The following is a 16,547-nucleotide window of genomic DNA, read 5'->3' on the forward strand; positions in this document are numbered from 1 at the left end:
CTAAATGCTGTCCAATGGGGACAATTATGATCCCCTCCGTACAGATGAAGATACTAAAGAGCTTGCCCGAGGTCCCACAAGTAGGAGATGGCCCAGCAAGGATCTGAACCCAGACCGTCTGGTTCCAGGGCCTAGCTCCCAGCTTCTGATCTGTCTGTGTCCTAGTCACCTGCCTCCAGGCCTACACTAGGGTCACCTCTCCCTGCCATCAGCCTGTCCTCGTTCCCAGGGCACAGGGAGGCTAGGTGAGAGGCCTCTGAAGGCTCCAGCCCAGTGTGCACAATCTGGGGTATGGGTCCTTCATCTTGAGGACGGCCTCAGGACTGGCCAGCCAGGCTAAATTAATTGGCACAAGTTTTAGATACCATTCAACATGGCCACCAGGGAGGAAACTGAGCCTGCAAGACTTGAGCACCTTCACCCTGATGAAAGGAGAGAAGAAAAACAGGTGTAACCAAGAGAAGTTATCCTGTCAGGCTTCCTGGATAAGAATGCCAGCTCCCACACCCCATGCAAATTGCCCTGACTCCCTGGGCCTCAGTTTCCTCTTCTGAACAAGCCTTCTCAGGCTACTAGACAGCAAGTTCAGAAATTCAAACTCCAAGGATTCTTCCCTTCATCTCTGAAAGGACAGGCCACCCCCTAGGTATAAACAATAACAACCCTATCTATTATCTTTGAAGAGCTCCTACTTATGGACTGTTAGTCTGGACAAGGCATTGATCTGTTCAACTCTCCTAGGACTATTACTTCCCTCATTTTGCAGTTGAGAAAACCAATGCCCCAAAGGGAGTTAAGATTTAGGTAATTTCCTCTAGATCCCACAGCTAATGGTGGCATAGCTGGGATTCAAACCTATAACCTTTAACTCTACTCTGCAATGTTGTCTACCCGCACTGGTGTAGAAATGGCCCACGTGCAGCCCCTGCCTTCAAAGCATGGAGCCTACAAGAAATGAGACATGTCCTTTAAAAAATCAGAATTCAATGCCAGGTGTGTGAAGGGCCCAATGAGGGGGCCATATGACATGCTCTGCCTATGCCAAAGCAGGGAGCAGGCAATGCCAGCTCTGTGGCATTAGAAATGACTGTATAGAGGAGATAACACTGGAGTTGGGCCCTAGTGGGGGAGGACTCGGGGGGGGCGGTGGTGAGGGGAGGTGACTGGAGTGTAGCATCCTCACCAGGAACAGAGATGCACACTGGGGAAGGGATGGGTACATGCAGGGAGGAAAAGGGGGCAGGTTCTGCTTGAGGGTTGAGGGGCCATGGGAGATAGGGCAGCAGCTAACATAACATGGGCTACCTCCCATCTCTGCCCTCAAATAAATAAATGCTCATTTGCAACGTATATTTTAAAGTTAGATGAATCCAATCTGTATCAAGAAATAGAACACGTAGAAATTAAAAGGGCTAGAAGGCAACTTAATATGAACTCTCCCCCATCTAAAAAGAGCTTTGGTTCCCTCTGGGACTCCTTTGGTGGCAGTCTGGCTCTGGCCCCAAGGCCACAGTCCTAGACAGTTATGTCCATACCTTCTACAAAGCTCCAAACCTCCAAGCTGAAGCTAATGGGCAGAACTTTGTAGGCGTACTGGAAAGGCAGGAGAAAGCACCTCTCCTGGTGACTGCCCCCTCTTCCTGCCACCAGACCAGGAGACCCTGCTTTAACCTTTACTGCAGGGAAGGAGGGGGATAGCCCTGCCCCCACCCCAGCCTTCCCACCCCTTGCTTTCAGACCCACTAGCCCTTCCCTCCAGCTCCTACTGATTCAGACTGATTCATGATTCAGGCTTTTTTCCACATATTTGAGGAAAGAGAGACTGAACCCATTTCACAGACTGGGAAAAGGAAGCAGAGGGTTTCCAGCCCTCTGTGAAACCACAGTCCCCAGCATCCCGGGCTCTGGCAGCTGATCCAGATGCCCTGAGGGGCCCCTGGAAGGTCAGCTGTGCTAAGTGGATTCCACGGGTAAGGACTCTCCCAGGGAGAGCACTGCAGGCCAGGCAAGTATGGGGAACTTCCCAAGAAGCACAGGAAGGGACCACTCTGAAGAGCTATGAGAAAAACAGGGGGTGGAAGTGGGCCGAGCACCACCCCAGCTGCTGAGATTCTTGAGAGAAAAAGGGAACTGAGAGAGGTCACCCAGGCCTGACCCTGCTGGTACACTCCTTCTACACCCTCTCCCACCCTCCTGTCAAACTGAATACCTTTAGCAACGGAGCCCTTACGTCCTCCCCAGGCATCCTATTCCTCTGTTAGCCTCCTGTTACCCTTGGTGCTATCTCTGCCCTCGGAACGCACAGGACAAGACTATGCCCTCTGCTCCCAGAGAGCCCCACAGGGGTTCGAAAGTAGTGACATGGCCACTTAAGGGTCCTTCCCCAAACCTTAGGTCACCTATAATGACCCTGATCCCCAAGGCAGCTACAAAATCCTGCAGCCGCCCCCTCCTTTCCTCAATCCCATGGTCTGAGTCGGGCTTTGGTTAGCTCTCTGCTGGACCACAATTAGCACCATCTCTGAACTGGTCTCAAACTACCAGTCTTGCCATCATCTTTGGCCAAATGACCTCTGATTGGAACAGCACAGTAGGGCAGAAACAGTTCCAGCCTGCGTTCCAATACAGTTCTATAAGTGACTCAACCCCTCTGAGCCTCCATTTCCCCATCTGAAAATGGGACAGGGCTGGGGGTTCCTAGCGGCAGCAGCCACTTTGCAGGGGTACTGTGAGATTTCAATGGGCCGTCTGTAAGGAGCCTGGTACAAGACACAGTAACAGGCATCGACTCAGTGAGCTGCTTACAACCCTCTGCCCTGTCCACCGCTACAGAATAAAATCCAAACTTCTGAGCAGGATGCTGCAAACTCCCTACAACCCAATCTTGCCTCCCATTTGCTCCCCTTCCCATAGCGTGCATCCTCATAAACACTTCCTCCCCCAGGAAGCCCAGCCGACATCAACAACCAAAAGAGCTTTTCCCCTCTACTGACCTTCCAAAGCCCATCTATCACTGACCACGTCCTGCCTCTTTACCATCAGTGATCCTTGTCTTCCCTCCCCCACCAGACCAGCAGTCTCTCCACTGAGAAACAAGCGGCACCTCATCCCATTTCATTTCCCCATCACCCCACTCCGCAGACAGTTTCCATACATATTTAACAAATTACCCTAATGTTCCATTTCACGTAAAGCACGTCCAAGTCCTCCAAACAGTCCAGATATTTCAAGCCATACCCAAAACCAAATTCCAAGCCAGTACAAGTCTGCCCAGTCTCTAGGGACTTGCAGGCCTGGCTTTGGTCCCCAAGTATGGAAGACAGGTCAAGCAGGCCCAAAGCCCAGAGCAGAGAGAGCTCAGGGCTCCTGAGCCCAGAGACTATTTTCTGTATTTCTCTGATGCAGGGTCTCTCAGTTGGCCCCTGGGCCAACCCCCGGTGTATGACTCCATACTCGACCGCATCCTCAAGTTGTGATTTAAAATTGTTTCTTGCATGCCCCTTGTTGACAGGAGGCTCACTACCTATCTTTTCTTGCTTGCTGGCTCCCTCCCTTCACCTGTTGATTCTCCCAGAGGCCTCTCTTCCTGCTCAGATCGTGATGATAAGGACCATCTGGCCACATGTCAAGGGTCATCCCCACCCCTCAGGACTCCTTTCGGTCGTCCAGCCCCTCCACTCATTGCCCCAGATTTCTGAGTCCCGCCAAAGTCCAGCTAGTAGTGGAATTTCCACTACTCTTGTTCCTACATGCTGACAGTGATCTGCCAGCGCAGGAGGGCCCCCTATTCGTGGAGTCTAGCAAAGGCCTACAGACCCTGCAAATCCCAGATGCAGTGCTGGCACAGCCCTCGGAGCAGCAGTAATGCACAAATTTGCATCTCCCAAGAACTTTTATCACCTACCCTACTCTATTGTTTTAAGATGTCATTTATTAACTAGCAAGCTGTTTTCCTTTAAAAAAGAAAATTACTCAGGGCCCCCAATCAGAGCCTGATCAGCAGTCATAAGATGGTACCCCCACTAAAAAATTGAGCCAGCACAAGGCACTAAAGCCAGTGGAAGTCTGGGTCACCCCACACATTCACTTACTGGCCTACAATGTGTCCTAGGCTCAGAAACCCCATATACACATGCAATTTCCAATAGGGTTCTATAATCCTGACACTGGCTCAAAGTCTGCCCCCATTACTGTCCTCAGGGACCTCTGGGGCTGGAGCACCTTGAGGAGCCCATACATTTAGCAATAAGGAGGACCCTGTTGATGATTCACACAAGAGGACACCTGGGATATAAATCCCTTGGCCTTAGGTCTCTCATTGCCCCAAGGGCTCCACTTTTTTGGCCCTACCTCTGCCCCCTGCTGATCTGAAAGTGACCTGGCCTGAACGGAGATGAAAGGCTCTGCCGTCCCCTGGGTGCTGGAGAGAGGCCTGTTGACAAAGCCACCAGCTGTCCCTAGCTGGAGCCAGGGAGACCAGCTCCTCCCTGCACCACTCGCACTGGGAGAGCATTCTGGCCACGGACCCAGGCAGCAACAGAAGTTGGACCATCATAGAGCTCCAGGCCCAGGCTCCAGTGGACTTCCCCTCTGCTCCAGCTGCGCACAATAACAAGAGCCAGGGCACAAGAGCTCACCCTGCACCAGTACCAGGCAGGAGGAGCATCACCTGGGGGCAAGAGCAACAGGGAAAGGGGACAAGAGTCCTCATAATTTCAACTGCAAGTGACAGTGTCAGCTCAGTCACAGCGGGACCTTACAGAGCTCTGTAGCTGAGACCAAGGCTGGGGGAGAGAGTCAAGTCCAAGCTCCTCTGCCACTTTCCATGCGTGTGACCTTTACCATCTCGTGCCTCCGTTTCTCCCTTTGTGAAATGTGTTCAATAGTAAAGTGGGAGAATTGATTTAAAAATGTATGCAAAACAATTAGCCCAGCGCCTGGCACATAGGAAACATGCGGTAAATACTTGTTGAATACCAGCATGCCGCCGTTGACTGAGGCACCACAGGTTCTCATTTCATCCTTATTCTAGAAGCTACACTCTATTTGCCCCATTTTACAGGTGAGGAAACCGAGGTGAGGGGAAGGTGAGGAATCAGCCCAAGGTCACAGAGCTGGGAAGTGACAGACGCCCAGGTCAGTCCCCACCTCCGACGGGGGGGCCGTGCTGCCGAGGCCACTCGGAGTGGCTGGGGGTTGGCGGGGAGGAGTCCGGCGCCGGGCCCGGCGGGGGTGGGGTTCCGGATCCCGGGCCGGCGTGGCTCCCGGCTGACCTGCGTGCTCGGGTCCAGGACGGCAGGGCCCGGAGGCCGGTGCCCAGATCCCCGGCCCGGCCCGGCCCGGGGCGGCGAGGAGCAGCGCTCGGACCCCGGCTCCCGGCGCCGGACGGAGGAAGGGAGCCAGAGACCAGGCCGCGCACGGCCCCGGGAAAACCGGTCGGGCTGCCTGGCGGTGCCCCGAGCGGGACCCGGCCTCCAGCCCCCTCCCTCGCCAGACAAAAGTTTCCCCTGTTCGGGAGCGGCGAGGGGGAGGGGGCATTCCTCGCGAGTGACATTATCCGTGACCTACAGCTGCCGCGCTGCCCTCGCCCGCACCGGCCTGCCCCGGCCCCCGCCCGGCCCCCGCCCGGCCCCCGCCCGGCCCCGGCCCCGGCCCCGGCCCCCGCCCCCGCCCGGCCCGCGCCGCCCCCACCCTTTGTGCTCCCGCGGGGTGCGCGGCCCCGCAGCCTGGCCCGCCCGCCCGGCGCCCGCCCGCACCGAACTCGCGCCGCGGCCGCCGGGCCCCTCGCGGCCTGCACGCCCCGCTCGGCCCCGGCGGCCCCGCGGCGGGGGACGGGCGGCCCCGGGCCTCGCAGCCCCTCACCTGCCCAGGCCGGGGCGGCCCCGGGGGCGGAGGCGCTCCGTGCCGCGGCCGTGCGGGCGCCGCGGGCTCTGGCCCCCCGGGCTGGCCCCCCCCGCCGCCGCCTCCCGCCGCCGCCTCCCGCCGCTCGCTCCGCTCCGCTCCCCGCCGCCGCCGCCGCCGCCTCCCCCGCCCCGCCCCTCCCCTCCCCTCCCCTGCGCCCGCCGGCGCCCAGCCCCCGCCCCGGCCCCGGCCCCGGCCCCGCACCCGCACCCGCCCCGGCCCCGCACCCGCCCCCGCAGGCCGCCCGCCCGCCCGCCCGCCCGCACCCCTGCGCCCCGCCGGCCGCGGCGCCTACCTCCCCGAAGCGCGGCCGCGGGAGCGGGGCTCGATCCCGTGATGGAGCGTGGGTGCCGGCCCGAGATCGGCTCCCGAGGCCGCGGCGGCCGGCGGGCGTGCGGCGAGCGCCCCGGGGCGGGGGCGGGGCGGGGCGGGGGCCGGGCCGGGCCGGGGCGGGGCGGGGCGGGCCGGGGCTGCCGCGGGGCCGGGTCGCTCGGCTTCCCCCGGGCTCTCCCGCGGCTCTCCCGGCCGATCCGGGGCTGCTCGGCGACCACGTGACGCGGCTGCCTGTGACCCCCGCCTCCGAGCGGGCGGGGGCGGGGGCCGGGGCCGGGGCCGGGGCCGGGGCGGGGGCGTCAGATGCGGGACCCACGAGGGCCCGGGGCGGCTGCCGGGCGTCCGGGAGGCGCCGACCCCGGGGAAACAAAGCCCGGGGGAAGCCAACAAGTTATTCGAGGTCAAAGAGGGAGCAGCGCTGGGGGTGGGAGAGGCTTCGGAGAAAACCAGGGAGACAAAGACCCTCGCCCGCCGCGCCTCCGGGCCCCCCACCCCCGGGAGCGACCTGGCCCGCCCGAGGGGGGCCTCCCGGCTCTGCGGCCGCTGCGCGTAGGACCACCCGCCAGGGCCTCCCCGACGGCTCCCCACCACCAGGTCTCTGCCAGGGTGACCCCTCCTGAGCTCCTGGGCAGGCCCTTCCCCACCCCACCTTTGCCCTGACTCTCGAAAACCCCTTTAGTCCCTTTATCATGATTATCTGGTTCATTTACTGGGCTCATTGTTTACTAGGATGTCATCTCCCCCAACAAGTTGTTCCCAGCTGAATCCCCAGCGCCTGCGTGGCGCAGAACAGGCGGATGAAGGGGTGAATGACCTTGTAAGGATTTCTTCTCTCACTGAGCCTCAGTTTCCCATCCCGAGGGTCACTTCACCCATCTCAAGGACCCTGCAAGTTAGGCAAGACTATGGTTGTCATCTTCTTTAAACGGATGAGGCCCAGAGAGATGCGATGATTTCTGGGAGTCTCACAGAGAGCTGAGTGGGGACTGTGCTCAGATCTCACTGCTCTAGACGAGGGGGGGGGCGGCTTTTTGCCCTCTATGAACCATCCTGAATAATGAGAGATGGGGCAGGGGGAGGGGAGATTTAATAAGTGAGCCTTAAGGACCTTGCTGATGATGTGGATCAATAGGCCCCTCCCCTGGAGATCCTCACTCTGTGGACCTGGGGTGAGGCTGGGGCAAATTCGGAAAATACTAGATTGGTAGTTTCCTAAGGATCTTTTGAGGCTCAAGATTAACTGTAGGAACAAAGCTCAAAAAGCCTATGAGCAGCCAGAGCAGAGCCAAGAGAGGTAGAAAAGCCAAGCTGGAAATACGGGAGTATTTCCCCTGGGGGGAAGGGGTTTTCAGCCAGCGCACTCCTGTCTGAGAGGGAGAAAGATGCTGAGGCCCAAAGAGGTGCTGGGGGATAGGACTGGGTGCCTGACTCCTATACATGTGCCCAAGTGACAGCTTTGGGTGGATACCATCAGGCAGGAATGAGCCTAACAGTGGTGGTCACAGGCCCAAACTGCAGGCCATGTTCAAAGATGGGCTTGCGATTTCTCAGTGCATATTTCAGCCTTGCCACCAGTTTGGCCTGGAAAATCAGCATCCACCAGCAAATTATCTTTTGTGCTCTATGTTCCTGTGGTCAAGGATTTAAAAGTCCTTGAAGATGCTCTGAGTCCTAGGCAGGATAAACAAGCCTGCTAGAAACTTACTCATGCTAATCTCGGCTTTAGAAGACCATTTCCATCCACATGAAGTCCCATGAGCATCTTCTCTGTGCCAGGCCCTGAGCTCCTGGTAAGGGAGAAGCAGGGTTGAAAGAGACTGAGGTCTGCACTCAAGAATTATGCAGGCATGTTTGGAGATGATCGGCATGCCCCCCGCCCCCCGCCCTCACGTTCAGGGGCTGGCAAAGCTGAGTGCCTCCTGAGGAGGCCCAGGGCGAGTGCTACGGCCTACAGCAAGAGGAGGGCAGAATGGGGGAGCTTTGGGGAAAGGCAGCCTCAGAGCAGAATCAGAAGGAATGAGTGGGATTGGGGTGGGGAGAAGGACATGCTTTGCACAAGAACAGCCTGTGCAAAGGCCACATGGAAAATGCTCAGGAAAAGCTGAGTGTCACATGGGTGGGAGGCAGGGGGCAGGAGGAGAAGGATGGAGGTAGCAAGAAGGAAAGAATGGGCAAGAAAACTGGAGAGGTGGGTTAGGAGCAGATGATAGGTGACCTCTTGAGAGAAGCTCTGCAGATGGGCCATTATCTTGAGGGCCTGATGGAGCAAAAAGGCTCTCCGCAGGTGAAGGAGGTAGTCAGAGCCATGCTATGCAAGGGGAAGGGAGGCCAGTCAGGTCACAGAGCCATCCTCCTGCCCAAGCTGATTGAGATCTGACATCACATCAATGGAGTAGCAAATCCAAAGCATTTGTGTGTGTGTGTGGGGGGGGGGGTGTAACAGTGAACTGGGGTAACCCCCTATCACTGATAGCTACCTCTTCCTACTCTTTCACATCTTCAGCATTGCTGTTCACCAAGCTGGCCTCAAGGCCTTCCAGTTCAGTGTCACCCAGAAAGCCTGTAAGGAGGCAAGCCCCAGGCCAACCAGGGAATTTGCCTCCGTGGGACTAGATGAAGCTGATCTGTATTTCTAACCACACCCCAGAAAGTTCTGAGGATGGCTGTCAAGATGTCCTGCTCCTCCATTCCTTTAGGAACCACCTACACTTGTCAGAGCTACAGGGACTTTCTTTGTGCTGACAACTCCCCCTGCCCAGACCCCCTCCTCAGCCCCAGGTGGCCTCTCCACTGCCCACTTGATATGTCCCTTGGCTGTCCCAAGGTCATCTTTATCCAATTCCACAAGTGAGAAGCTGAATACATTTCTTCCGTCCAGATCCGCTTCTCCCTCTCCTCCTGTGTCCCCAAATCACTTGTGCAGTCCAGACATTTGACACCAGCCTCTTGTCTCTGCATCTCATCCATGAGCCAGTCCCATTGGTTCTGCCTTCAGGTTTGTTTTTAATCTAATACAACCCCATTTCTTCTTCTTTACCACTGCCACCCTAGTCCAAGCTGCCATCTTATCCCTGCCATAGTCCATGTCCACACACAGTCTCTTAACTGCTTTCTCTCCTTCTCTCCCACTTTCCTGTCTCTGATGCAACCTTATCGTGCTCATTTCCTACTTAAAACTACCAATGGCTTCCCATTGATCTTAGGATAAATTCCGTACCTTGATGTCCAACCTCACCTCTTATCCTTAATGGTATGCCCCACCTTCCCTTTTACTTGACTAATTATTTGATAAGAGTGTGGACTCAGCCAGACTGCCTGGGTTTGAATGCTGGCCTTTCCACTATAAGCTGTGTGACCTTGGGCCTGTTTGTCAACGTTTCTGTGCTCAGCTTCCATATCTCTAAAACAGGGAGAATAATATCACACTTCACGGGGTTTTTGTGAGAATGAAATGAGTTAAATATGTAAAGCCCTCAGGGTGGTGTCTGTCACATGATGAACACTATATATAAGTGTTACACATTAATTGTGATCCTTTAGGTCTCAAGCCAAATTTCATTTCTTCCCAGGGCTTTCCCTACACCCCTAATCCAAATCAGGCTTCCTTGTCTCTGTGCCACATCCCCCTCTCCATCACCGTTGTAATTACTTATCCACTGCCCATCTCTCCCCCTGGAATGTGAGCTCCATATGGGGAGGCCCTCAATTGTCTCAGATGCCCCTGAGCCCTACCACCCCACTTAGCACCGGGCAGAGCGTAGGCAACTCACTCACATTTGCTAACGAAACAGGTGAAATGAAATTCAACAGATTCAGCACCAAATATATACAATCTACCTACAAAATGCTCATCAATTGTACTTTATTCATTTACTTATTTGACTTTCTTTTTTTTTAAAGAGAGAGAGCACCATGCCATGGTGGAGGGGCAAAAAGAGAGGGAGAGAATCTTAAGCAGACTCCCACTGAGCAGCAGAGCCCAAGGCAGGGCTCGATCTCACCACCCTGAGATCAAGACCTGAGCTGGGGGACTCTTGGGTGGCTCAGGGGTTGAGCACCTCTTTTTGGCCCAGGGAGTGATCCTGGAGTCCCGGGATCGAGTCTCGCATCCAGCTCCCTGCATGGAGCCTGCTTCTCTCTCTGACTGTGTCTCGCCTCTCTCTGTGTCTCTCATGAATAAATAAATTAAAAATATTAAAAAAAAAAAAAAAGCAAACGAACAAGACAAAACCTGAGCTGAAATCAAGAGTCAGATGCTTAACCGACTGAGCCACCCGGGCACTCCTATTTGACATTTTAGTACCTCTCCGATAGTCTGCCTCATGCCATCCTTAGGGGGGAGGACAAGTAGAGGGACACATAGATGAACAAGAAGAGGTGGCCCCTGTGCATAGGAATGCAGAGGAATGCATAGTCCACTTTAGAGGGACAAGTCAATGCAATGGTAAGATGTTGTTACACGGGCCTGTAACAATTTTGTTTCCCCCGGAGGTCTTTGGAACAATGAAAGTGAAAAGTAACTGAAAACAGACACAGTTGCTGACTTCAGCCAGCATCCCCAGTTCCTAGAAGGGTTGTCTTTAGAGCAGGAAGGGTAAGTCCTGTCCTGAGGGCATTCAGGACACCTCATCACCTCCTCTTTCTCTGTCTGGAAACCTCCTATTCAGCCTTCAAGGTCCCACTTAAGCAGTACCTCCTTCAGGGAGTCTTACTGCTCCTGCCCGGGCACTTTATGGGCCTCAGTCATGGATTTAGTGATTTTCCAGGACTGTAGTGGGATTTGTCAAGGACAATCCAAATTTCATGTCATTTGCTTCTTTAAAAAAATAAAAGGTGATTCAATGAATGTGTAACTACATGTGATTTCATGTTTGGACTCGAGAGAAGGCAGAAAATAGCCTCTGTCTGACCACGTGACCTCATCTGTGGTTTGGAGAATACAGTCACCGTAATTACAGCATTGACCACATGGTGTAAGTTTCCTCCCCTTCCCTCCTCTCTCTCTCCCTCCCAATCTCTCTCTCTCTCTCTCTCACACACAAACACACACACACACACACACACAGTGAGTTCTTCCTGGCAGATCTTGATAATCTCTTAAACAAATAAAGGAGAAAATCTGTGAAATGGGTGGAATAACCATGCTTCGGATGAACAATGGCTATAAAACATTCTGAAAGCAAACGGAGACTGTCTGAAGTGGGGGACAAGGAGCAATTAACAGCCACTCATGACTTGCTCTGGCGCATGCCACCGGCTTTCTGTTTGTTACTCAGCAACCCAGACAGCATGAAGCTCAGAAAGGTGAAGTAACTTCGCCAAGATCAGCCAGACAGGAGTGGCAGAGGAGGTTTCCAATCCAGGTCCATCCAACGAGAAAACTGGGTTCTCATCAGCATTCACCTCACCTCCCAGGTGCCCAGGGGCCATGAGCCCCCAGGTCATCCAAGAGCACCTGGGTTCCCTGCTCCCTTCCCTCCCTTCCAGGCATTTCCTTCCCTGCTATAAACCCACTTTCATCGCTGCTGCTGTTGCTGATCCTTGGAGAGTACCTGCAGCTGGTTTCCAAAGCTGTCCCACATCTGGGGCCAGGTTTCCTGTTTCAGACAGAACCTAAAGATGCGTGTCATGCCTTCCCCAGACCATCCCTCACTCTCCGGAGCTACCACAGACCACTGGCTCATCTAGCACAGTCTCTTTCAAGTATCCTACTTTTCCTTTGTTTCCAAAAGCATTTTCTCATTCTGTTAACCGAGTCCTGAGGACCACACAGAGGTTGAGAAGTAGACACGGTAGAGATTTTTCACCCCCATTTTGCAGATGGGAAAATGGAGATTTGGCTAACCAGCAGGAGATCCCCCAGCTAGCAAAAATGCCAAGCTGCGGCTACACAGGATCTGCAGGCCACCTGCCCGCAGGTGGGTTTGTCTTGACCATGGAACAGATAGAACAGCAAAGGAGGTGAACATCTTCACAATGCTCACGCCAGGAGGTAATGGCTTCTGCAAACAAATGTAAATAGCTTAATGTCCCTCTTTAATGTGTTCATTGTCATGCACCATTTACGACCTGGTGAAAGAAAAACACACAAGGACATGTGGTCTCTAAATGATGTCACTGCAAGGGCTCAAAGTCCCCTGAGGGCAGGGCAGGGTCCAGGGCCGAGTTCAAGCCTGGCAAGCCGAGTGGAAGATTCAGCCGCCATCAGCATGGCAGGTGCCAAGGGCCTGGAGGGCCTGTTCTTTCCCAAAACTCTCTGCTGCGGTCAGGGGTGCTCTGCACCACCTTGCCCTTACCTCCAGGCCATTTCTCATCCACTCCTCCACTCCCTGGCTTCCTCATTCTTCAGTTCTCTTCAATTGATTCCCTGGAGCTAAATACTTCTAACACCACTCAAATCAAAAGATTGCTCTTAGGGCACTGGGGGCCTCAGTGGCTGACCGTCTGTCTGCCTTTGGCTCAGGGCATGATCCCAGGGTCCTGGGATGGAGTCCTACATTAGGCTCCTTTCAGGGATCTGCTTCTCCCTCTACCTATGTCTCTGCCTCTCTCTGTGTGTCTCTCATGAATAAGTAAATAAAATCTTAAAAAAAAAAAAAAAAGATTGTATTCATCAATAGGGAGGAGAATTTCTCTCCAAGATTCCCATCAATTGTCCTAGTTCATTCTTACCACTCCAGTGGGGTAGGGTTAAGCATTATGATGTCCATTCTTTAGTTGAAGAAACTGAGGCTCAGGATCCCAGTAGCCCCACCCCCTGCCATTGCCTCAGTGAAGCTGGGAGAGATGGTCTAGGTTACCTGGTCTGAAGGCTGCTGTCCCATTTTCCTTGGTCCCACTGCTCCATACATATACCCAGCCCACTTTGTTCAGCTGTCCTGTCTTCATCGCCCCTCCCCCCAGTTTTGGCATCATGGGCCCCCTTGGCTTCTTGATTTATGATTCCTGAGCCAGTCTGATCTGCTTCCTTACAGAAATGGAGAAACCAAGGCCCAGGGAGGAGCAGGGCCTGGCCTCAACACCAGTGACATAGGATGACTTGGGGAGGACCCTGCCTGGCAGCCTTCCCCCATTGTCCTACTGTGTGTGTAACAGAAATTGAAGAGGTAGCTCCAGCCAGGCAAGGACTCCCAGGATCAAGTGTAGATACCATTCCTGGGCCCCTGCAAATGTGCCAGCATGGGGCAGGGGGCAGAGCTGACCTGGTGGGACGTTGGCTCAGTGACTAGCATGGCAGTCAGACTTTTGTCTGGGCTGATCTACTCCAATAAGCCTAGAAGTTTTATGGTTCCAAGGCCTCTTTTTTTTTTAAAGATTTTATTTATTTATTCATGAGAAAGGCAGAGACACAGGCAGAGAGAGAAGCGGACTCCCTGCAGGGACCCCAATGTGGACTCAATTCTGGGACTCCAGGATCATGCCCTGGGCCAAGGGCAGGTGCTCAACTGCTGAGCCACCCAGGTGTCCCTCCAAGGCCCCTCTTCACACCCACCTGCTGGGCTGGGTCTGTTCTGAGATGAGTGGGGCTGAAGGAGACAAGAGTGAGGGAGATGCAGGGATGCTTCCCCCCATGCACACACTGCACATAGTCCCACTCACTCCCAGTCATAACCTGTGGTTATGGTATGATAGTCACCATCTACCCCCACCTACCTTCCTTCTCCCCCAACCACCCTCCATCCAGTGCTTAAGAGCTTGGGAGCCAGACTGTCCAGGGTTGGAATCCAAGGTCAGCCTTCTCTTCCTGTCATTGAACAAGCCTTCAATCATTTATTTGTAGAATGGGGATAGTTACTTTTACCTCATAGGGTAGATGAGGTATCAGGAAGCTACTTAGCACCAGGCCATATACAGCTATAGTTGTTACTCTTACTTTCCTTAACTCTGGAATCCCTTCTCTCTGTCGTACACATACATCCCCGGAAGCTAACCCACAGGCTGTCCTCAGCCAGCTGACCCACCCTCGTGGCCCTCCCACCTCTGACCCCTCTACTCCAGGCAGCCTGGGCCCCTCAAGGCCTGGGCACAAGCCATGTCTGCCCAGAATGCCCTTACCTCTACCTCTTCATAACTCCAACTCCCACCCCTTCCTTCAAAAGTCCCACCTCCTCCAGGAAGCCTTCCCTTTCTGACCTCTGATCTTCCTCCTGTGTGTTGCTGAGGCCCTGTGAGTCACTGCCACTTAGTCCTGCCTTGGAATTCCTGATTCTGTTGGAAAAAAAGCCTCTTCCTACTTCCGCTAAGAGTCTCTTTCAAGCAGATTCAGGGCACTCTAAATTAACCCCCTGATTCCTGTGCCACCCCATGCCCCAGTGCCTGTAACCACCCATCCCCCATCTATCTGGAGCTGGAAATAGGGCAGGGTCGAGACCATGAGGTACAGGCTAGTTATCCAGTTGGACAGACAGGACAATCTACAAATTGAGAGAGGCTGGAAGGACTCCCTCTCCTCTGTTATTGGGATCCCAGAAACAGTTCTGCTAAGGGATGGGGAAGGATAGAGGGTTATCTGGAGCTGAAGGTTCCTGCTTGGGGGTACTTAAAAGTCCACCTTTAGGAACAGTTGTCAAGGTAGGCCTTGCAGTCTATAAGACAGCAGCCTGGGAGGCAGAGGGACAGGACTCAGACTCCCCACTTTTCATGCGGACTTGTCTGGGAGGCCCTGAAAGGTACTCTGGGAACCAATCTCAAAGGTAGAAAAAGGGCAGGGGGTAGATCCCACCCAACATGAAGAGATAGCATTCAAGAAGTCCAGTAGCTTTGGCTCCAGGGAACTTTCTGGCAGGTGATCAAAAGTGGTAGGCAGAAGCTTGTCAGCACTGGTCAGGATGGGATAGAAGGATCCCTATATTGGGTGAAAGAAAGACCAAAATTCTCAGATTCTTCTAGGCTCTGAGAGTTACTGTCATCAATGTAAAGATCTGGAAATCTAGCTCTAAAATTTTATCACTTTAAGGTTCTGAAATGTTACAATTTCATGATTCTGAGATTTTTTTTAAGTTTTATTTATTAATTTAAGAGCATGTGGGAATGCGGGGGCTGGGGCAGAGGGAGATGGAGAGAATCTCAAACAGACTCCTCCTTGAGCATGGAGTCCCACCTGGGGCTGATCCCATGATGCTGAGATCATGACCTGAGCCAAAATCAAGAGTTGAATACTTAACCAACTGAGCCACCCAGGTCCCCCTGATTCTGAGATTTTAAAATATGATTCTATGTTTTAGAACAGCTCTGTTAGAAATATGATGCAAGCCACTCCTTGAATTTTAAATTTTCTAGTAGCCACATTTTTAAAAATACAAAGAAACAACTGAAATCAATTTCAGCAATATATCATATTTGATTCAATATACCCAAACTATTAGCATGTTGACATGCAATTAATATAAAGACACTATTAATGAGATGTTTTAAATTCTTTCTTTTGTACCAAATCTTCAAAATCCATTGATATTTTACATTTACAGCACATCTCGATTCAGACTAGTCATAGTTCAAGTACTCACTGGCCACATGTGACTAGTGACTACACTGTTGGACAATGGTTTAGAAACCTAAAATCTATGCCTCATTTTCTAAAACTCTAGGATGCTGTGCCTCCAAGATTCTAAAATTCTGCAGCATCCTATGGTTCTATAATGTTACAATAGTGATTCCACCAGATTTGAATGTTTTTCCAAGTCTGCCCCAAGTCTGCTTGTGGATAAGGCTTGCCCCCAACATGTCTTTTGTGTGGATAGATATCCAGGCCCCTGCAGAGTCCCTGGGGAGTGAGGGGCAGGGAGCCCTCGCCTCGGCTGCCCCCTCCATCTGGCCCAGCCAGTGGCAAAGGGGGTGGGCGTGCCGGTGGGCCCAGGGTGCTGGCCTGTCTGTGTGGAGCTGCCTCACCAGCCATCAATCCGCATCATCATCTCTCCATCCATGTGCAGGAGCCTGGAAGTGAAACTCTTGCCTTTGAATCTTCTTGGGGAGGAGCCATGCCCCTGCCTCCCTCCCTTCGTTTCTGTCCACTCTGGAGAGCATCTGGGGATGGGGGCTACTGCAGCAGATGGAGCGGGGGAGTGTGGTGAAAACCCCAGCTGGAGGCCGTGAGGGTGGAACTGGTCTCCATTTGCTGGAGGCTGCTGCCGGAGGAGCCCCGAGGAGAGCAGAAGTCAGAAACCTACTGTCTAGGGCTAGGAGACCCAGGAGGGCTCCCTGAGGTCATGAGTTGTGCAGATGGGGAAACTGAAACCAGAGAGCAGAAAGGGTTTCCCAATCTGGGCATAAAGCAAGTGTTGTGCTCTGCCAGGAGGATGCCTTCTGGTTAGCCA

The 16,547-nt window shown here is 53.7% G+C and overlaps 1 protein-coding gene across 2 annotated transcripts in view; it reads right to left on the bottom strand.

The window, feature by feature from the left end:
- NDST1 (N-deacetylase and N-sulfotransferase 1) overlaps positions 1-6,314 on the bottom strand; it is a 60,222-nt gene extending 53,908 nt beyond the window's left edge. Inside the window, exon 1 of one of the 2 annotated variants that reach the window (XM_077895892.1) lies at positions 6,197-6,314. The gene's annotated coding sequence lies outside the window, so the exon portion shown is untranslated. Of the gene's footprint in view, positions 1-5,862; positions 5,953-6,196 lie in introns of those variants that run through there. The other variant, XM_077895894.1, reaches the window with a different exon arrangement.
- Between the last annotated feature and the right edge of the window lie 10,233 nt (positions 6,315-16,547).

The sequence above is a fragment of the Canis aureus genome, chromosome 4 (assembly GCF_053574225.1).
Source record: "Canis aureus isolate CA01 chromosome 4, VMU_Caureus_v.1.0, whole genome shotgun sequence".
Classification (NCBI taxonomy): Eukaryota; Metazoa; Chordata; class Mammalia; order Carnivora; family Canidae; genus Canis; species Canis aureus.